We start from the raw sequence: 7,804 nt of genomic DNA, 5'->3' as shown, positions 1-7,804 counted from the left end.
TACCAAGCAAACGGCCCCCATAAATAGGCAGGAGTTGCAATCCTAATATCAGATAAAATAGACTTCAAATTAAAATTTGGGAGAAGAGATAAAGAAGATCGCTACATACTAATAAAGGGATCTCTCCTTCAGGAGGATATTACAATTCTAAATATCTATTGGCCAAACAACAGAGCACCCAAATTTATCCAAGAAACACTACTTTCCCTCAAATCCCACATAGATCCAAAGACATTAATTGTTGGGGATTTTAATACACCACTCTCCCCACTAGAAAGATCAACTCGGCAAAAACTCAACAGAGAAACTGCAGATCTAAACAACTGCATAGATCAACTAGATTTAACAGACATCTACTGAATATTTCACCCAGCAGCATCAGAATACAAGTTTTTCTGAGCAGCACATGGAACGTTTTCTAAAATAGACCGCATTTTAGGCCACAAAGATAACTTGTCCAAATTAAGAAACATTGAAGTTATACCTTGCATTCTCTCAGACCACAAGGGAATAAAATTAGAACTCAACACCAACAGCAACCAAAGAAAGTCCGGTAATACATGGGGGCAGAACAAAACACTGCTGAATCACCAGTGGGTCATGGAAGAGATTAGAAAGGAAATTCAAATATTCATGCTATTCAACAAAAACGAGCACACAAATTACCAGCTACTCTGGGACACAAGAAAGGCAGTACTCAGAGGCAAATTTATAGCTCTGAGTTCCTACATCAACAAATTGGAGAGATCTGAAACCACCAATTTAATGAGACATTTGAACCTCCTTGAAAAAGAGCAGCAAGATAAACCCCAATACAGTAGATGGAAAGAAAATTATATCAGAATTAAATGAATTAGAATCCAAAAACTCTATAGAAAGAATCAACAAAACAAAGAGTTGGTTCTTCGAAAAAATTAACAAAATTGACAGACCCTTAGCAAATCTTACCAGAAAAAGAAGAGAACACACCGAAATAAATAAACTCAGAGAGGAAAATGGAAACATCACCATGGATACAACCAAGATTCAGAACATTAGAAGGGAATATTTCTCAAAACTTTATGCTAATAAGTTTGAGAACTTGGCAGAAATGTACCTTTTCCTAGCAAATATTGACATGCCAAAACTAAACCAAGAGGAGTTAAACGAGCTTAACAGGCCCATATCAAGCATTGAAATAGAAACAGCAATAGGAGACCTCCCAGCTAATAAAAAGTCCAGGAGCAGATGGTTATACAGCAGAATTCTACAAGGCCTTCAAAGCAGAGCTCACACCAATACTCCTCCAACTCTTCAATGAAATTGAAAGAGAAATTTCACTACCGAACACATTCTATGAAGCCACCACAACCCTCATCCCAAAACCATGCAGGGACTCATCAAAGGAAGAGAACTATAGACCAATTTCTTTGATGAACATTGATGCGAAACTTCTCAACAAAATTTTGGCCAATCGACTTCAACAATTCATCCAAAAAATAATACACCACGATCAAACAGGATTCATTTCAGGGATGCAAAGCTGGTTCAATATACGCAAATCAATTAATATTATGCACCATATCAACAGGAACAAGTATAAGAACCACATGGTTATCTCAATAGATGCAGAAAAAGCATTCGACAAGATCCAACACCCGTTTATAATGAAGGTTTTGGAAAAATTAGGAATCCATGGAACATTCCTCAATACAATAAAGGCTGTATATGACAAACCTACACCCAGCATTATACTTAATGGTAAAAAACTAAAGCCATTTCCTCTTAACTCAGGAACAAGACAAGGATGTCCACTCTCTCCACTTCTCTTCAATCTAGTATTAGAATGCCTAGCTACAGCAATAAGACAAGAAGCAAACATAAAGGGGATCCAAATAGGGAAAAAAGAAATAAAACTCTCCCTTTTTGCAGATGACATGATCTGGTATTTAATAATCCCATAGACTACACTCTGAAATTACTCAAGCTGATTCAAAACTTTGGCAAAGTAGCAGGATATAAAATTAAACCCCCAAAATCAATGGCTTTTCTGTATGCCAACAATGAGAAAAGTGTGGCTGAAATTAGGAAAGTAAGTCCATTTGTAATAGCCACTCAAAAAATAAAATACCTAGGAATGAACTTAACCAAAGAACTGAAGGACCTATATGATGAAAACTTTTAAATCTTGAAAAAGGAAATCAAAACAGAACTTAGAAAATGGCAACAACTCCCATGCTCCTGGATAGGAAAGTTTTACATAGTGGAAATGGCAATACATCCCAAGGCTAACTACAAATTCAATGCGATAGCTATCAAAATGCCAACCTCATTCTTCAAGGAAATAGAAGAGGCAATCCAAAAATTCATATGGAACAATAAAAGACCCTGAATAGCAAAAACGCTCCTCAACGGAAAGAACACTGCTGGAGGAATATCAATACCAAATTTCAAACTCTACTATAAAGCCATAGTAATCAAAACAGCTTGGTACTGGCATAAGAACAGACCTCAGTAAACAATGGAATAGAATTGAAAAGCCAGAAATGAACCTACAGTTCTATAGCCAACTAATCTTCGATAAGGGAGGTAAAATAATAGAGTGGAAGAAAGACAGCCTCTTCAGTAAATGGTACTGGCAAAATTGGTTAACTACTTGTAGAAAACTAAAACTAGATCCTTCTATATCACCTTGCACCAGAATAAACTCTAAATGGATCAAAGACCTCGATGTCAAAACAGACTCTCTGAAAACCTTACAGGATGGAATAGGAGAAACCCTACGTCTCCTTGGCTCCGGGTTAAATTTTCTGAATAGAGACCTGGAAACACAACAAATCAAAGAAAGGTTGGAAAAATGAGATTGAATGAAGTTCCAGAGCTTATGAATGGCAAAAGACATAGCTAGAAAGATCAATAGAAATCCCACAGATTGGGAGAAGATCTTCACTAGCCATATAACAGACAAGGGTCTCATAACTAAAATATACTTGGAGCTCTAAAAATTAAATCCCCCAACAACAGATCCTCAAAAGACAACTGTCCAATAAATAAGTGGGCTAATGACTTAAAGGGAAACTTCTCTGAAGAAGAAAGAAGGATGGCCAATAGACACATGAAGAAATGCTCAACCTCCCTAGCCATAAAAGAAATGCAAATCAAAGCAACATTGAGGTACCACCTGACCCCAGTTAGAATGGCTATAATCAAGAACTCTAGCAACAACAGATGCTGGATGGGATGTGGACAGAAGGGAACCTTACTTTATTGTTGGTGGGATTGTAAACTTGTTCAACCACTTTGGAAAGCAGTATGGAAGTTCCTGAGAAGTCTTCACATACAGCTCCCCTATGACCCAGCAATCCCACTTTTGGGCATTGACCCAAATGTTTACAAACATGACCACATTAAACTACCAGCACAACTATGTTTATTGCAGCATTATTTACCATAGCTAAGATCTGGAACCAACCCAGATGCCCCTCAGTAGATGAATGGATCAAGAAAATGTGGTATATATACACAATGGAATTCTATACCTCCATCAGAAAAAATGACATTGCCTCATTTGTTAGGAAATGGAAAGGCTTGGAAAAAATTATATTAAGTGAACTAAGCCAAGCCCATGGTTTCCCTTATTTGCAATATCTAGTATATGTATGAGTCAAGCAGAAAAGGTCAGATAATGTGTTAGGAAAATGAACCCTTAGATATTTATTTAAATGTTTTTTTCTTTCATGAATTTGTTTCTAACGAATTTATAAGATTATTTCTTTGTTGCTTTGTATGTCCCTCCCCCACAGTATAACCCCTGCTTTCACTATATTTGATGTCGGTATAATTTGTGGAGGAGATGGGGAAAAACACGTCGTTTAAGGATCCAGGTGGACCCGTTGCAACTATGAGAAGTACAATTTGTCATGTCAAAAACGAACTTTACAACTTTGGTGTATGGGGGGGGAGGCATTTGGTGGGGGGGGGGAAGCTGGGAAGGGATGTGAAGGGTAAACAAAGGAGGAGGCTGCAATGCTTGATAAGAAATGTACTCATTATCTTGCCCATGTAATTGTAACCCCTCTGTACAGTATGTTCACAAAAAATAATAATAATAAAATAGTATTATATAATATTTTACAAATACAACATCTATTATTAATCCCCATTCAACAGAAAAGGACACAAGGTATGAATTATATTAGAGAAAAATAGTTCATTTTACAAATTACATTTGTAAAAATTTACATTTCATTCTCATTTCAAGGTAATGACCTAATGAACCTTGTGCTTATTTATTCACTATCAGTGATTTAATTATCATGAATAACATAGGAAAGCAAATAGAATGCTTGATTCCATCTGTTGATTTGTCGCTCTGAATTAGGTATTATTTTACCTGGAAAATGTAAAACCACAAGTAATTTTTTTGAATTTGGCTTTTTCTTTTGCTCAGAATTGGTGTTTTTCCACTTGAGGCACTACTCTAGTTCTGGGTTTTGTTGTTTATTTGTAGATAACAGTTTTAAGTATGGTCTACACTGACTGGTTTCAAACCTTGATTCTCAAATCTCAATCTTTTGGATAGCTCTGAATGGGGACTTGAACCACCAGCACCTGGCTTTTAATATAATGCAAATAATAAAAATAGAATTTAAAAATAAGAATAAACTACTGCAAACCATACAATTTTATAAATTATTTACTTTATTATTATGAAGGTGATGTACAATGGGAATAAAATTATATGAGTCAGGTAATGAGTACATTTCCTTTTGTACAGTGTCTCTGTTCCCTCATTTACTCCCAGTCCCTTCCTTCCATCTCCACAAATGAGTTGTACAATTCACTTTCATCAGTGTGCAGTGAACTTCCACCCTTTGTTCCTCCATTTCTATACCTTTCTCCTCATCATTTCTTATAAAAATAAATAATAAGAACCTGTAAATAAAAATCATAACATTATTTTCATTAAAAAAGAGTAGCACTATGGGAAAAATGAAGCAGCCCAGTTTGTTGTGGTGTTCTTTCCACAAAAAGGAGTCATCACATTAGCAGAGGTGTAGTATTTTCCCAGTAGAGTTAAGCTATTCATGATATGAATTAAGGAATTTTAAGATACACCCTACAAGTTGGAAATTGTTGGGCCAGGATGACTTTACGGCATAAATCTTGGGATTGAAGGTCATAGAAATAATAAATAATAATCTCTCTGATAAACAATTGGTTATTTATGAGAGAATTAATTATTACAACTGCTCCATAGTTTTATCCTCTACCAGAATGTGGTATCTGTAACACCCCATTGGAAACTGCATCTATTCCAGAATTTCATATCATGCAAACAGGTAGTGTGAACCTCTCAGGTATGGAATTTTGAGAATTTAAAAATGAGTAGTTATTACTCATACGAATTTTGAATAAAACATATATTCTGTCCTCTTAACAACTAATTTACTTTTAAAAGTTATGGGTTTCCATAGAATTAAACTGGTTTCAGTTTTAGTATTAGAAAATACTACATTTATTCTTTTTTCAAAATATTGCCAAGTTCATTGTGAAAATATTGTCCAGTTGGATCACATTCAAGTTGATGGAACTCTGATAAAAATGGGGTATTTAATTGAAATTAGATGCCAAATAGTATTGATTTTTAAAAGTTACTACATAAAGAATAATATTTACTATATCAGTACAGTGAAGTTATATTTTATGCAGCTTATTTTTTAAATTTTAGTATCAAAGTGATGTACATGGGGTTAAGGTTGTTGTAAGGTAGTGAATTCCTAACTTTTCAAACTTGTTATAGCTCCCTCATTTTTCTCACAGTTTTCCTTCACCCCTTAACTCCTCACAAGTTGCAATGTACATTTCAAACATATTGTCTTGTGCATATTGTTATTGCATTGGTTTTTCCTTTGTCCTTTGTCTCACAATTTTGTTTTTCCTCTTTGCTTCCTAGTTAAGGTAAATGTATACACAAGACAAAATGAAATACAGCAGGGATAAACCATGGGGGAAAAATACAAAGAAAACAGAAATCACATATTACATTAAAAAACCCACAAATGCAAAAACCTGTTTCCAAATCTTGGAGTTAATTTTGCTCAGCATCAGCTTATATGGTCATATATACGCATAACAAAGCCACTGGAAAATAGTAGTTTCATAGACACTATATCATGAAAACAACATGTTAACTTTTTTATGGTAAAGGTGTAATTAGGATTGGTGAATTCGCGATTCTGATAAAGGAATTTCAAAAGAATTTTAAAGTTATGACAGTTAAATTTTAATTATTCAAAAATTTTAACAACCTGGGAGAATAGGATTTCATGCAAAGAAATTAAAAGAGACTTAGTAGAGAGGGAGCAATGTGGGTGAAGATGGCTCTTTTTCACACTAAACAATCCTCAGAAACCTTGCAGCAAATCCTGTAGGTTCCCTTGAGAATTGTCCTTACCAAGGAAATATACTCTCACTGTGTGAAACAAGGTTATAGTGGAACTTCAATTCAAAGTTAAAAAAAAATAAGACATCAAAATTTGTGAGTTAACCTTCAATTACCAAACAGTAATACTCTGAAAAAGATAATTTGGGTCAAAATATTTAGGGAGGAAGTGCCTTCAACAATGAAAGAAGGTATTGGGTTTACCCTTTTCTTTTTATAACACTTTCTACAATATCTTTGCACGTGAAGCAGTGAAACACAGAAAAAAAATCTAATTGGATATTTCAAACCAATGATTTCACATTTCTACGTGGCTCACAAAAAATAATATTCTTATTAACAGGAGATAGTGAAGACTTCTCTTCTTACATAAGACAAAAAGTTTTGGGTTCCGCAAAGAATTGAGCAAATGGAAAAAATAAGAAAACAGTGTTCTTAGAAGCCCTAGCTAAGTGTATTGGCTTCAGCAGTGGAGGAGGCAAAAACTTTTTGATATACATTGTGTTAATATTTTTGCAACCTAAAGTGATTTTACAGAGCCGATTTGGCTCACTACAATGCAGAACAGATTGAATGAAGACATGGAAAAAAATTCTACATCCAAATGAAGCAACTTAAAAGAGTTTTGAAAAAGAAATCCTGATAATGTAGCAGTTGGGGAAGCCTTATAGTCCTTCAGCTTCACTAGACTTGAAGCCAAGTAGCTGTGATTAATTGGAAATCTGGCAAGAGCTAAGAGGAGGACATCGAAGTAGGACATTTAAGCATTGTCCTTTGTAACAGACACTGTCTTTCAAGGTATGGGTGATTTAACTCTATTCTCCTCCGTGCATCTTGTTGAGCAAATGCGAGACCAAAAGAAAAAAAGTTATTGAAATAATTTTGCAAAGAATAACTTCACTGTTCCTGATATGGTATATAAGGAGAGTCATAAGAGAGAATATAAAAGTGCAGTATTTTTTGGTTTCGTCTAAGCATCTTGTTAGCAAAATGTATCTTTGAGTTTAGAAGTAATTGAACCAAAATGTGATGGAGTACTTATTTTTCTGGACACTTTAGACACAAGACGACTTTCAAGGTAAAAGAAAAAAAATAAAGACAAATATTTGTGATCACAGCTTTTTGGACTGGTTTTCTGGAGACAAAGTTTTACGTTAGATTTCTCCTCATTAACATAGATGTTGTTTCATGTCAACCAAACGCAAGAGGGAAGTTAAATGGACTCGCTTGGACATGTAAACCGTATGATGGAAAAAATGGCCAATAATATTTAGGGAATTACCTTGACCAATTACTTTGCCAGAACAAAGAAAGAACAATATATTTCAAAATGAATTGACTTAAAAGTACGAAGAAAGAGTAGTGAATAGAGATGAGATA

Source organism: Dipodomys spectabilis, unplaced genomic scaffold, assembly GCF_019054845.1.
Source record: "Dipodomys spectabilis isolate Male_0828 unplaced genomic scaffold, ASM1905484v1 ptg000123l, whole genome shotgun sequence".
In the NCBI taxonomy this organism is placed as follows: Eukaryota; Metazoa; Chordata; class Mammalia; order Rodentia; family Heteromyidae; genus Dipodomys; species Dipodomys spectabilis.
This window is presented reverse-complemented; position numbering follows the sequence as displayed.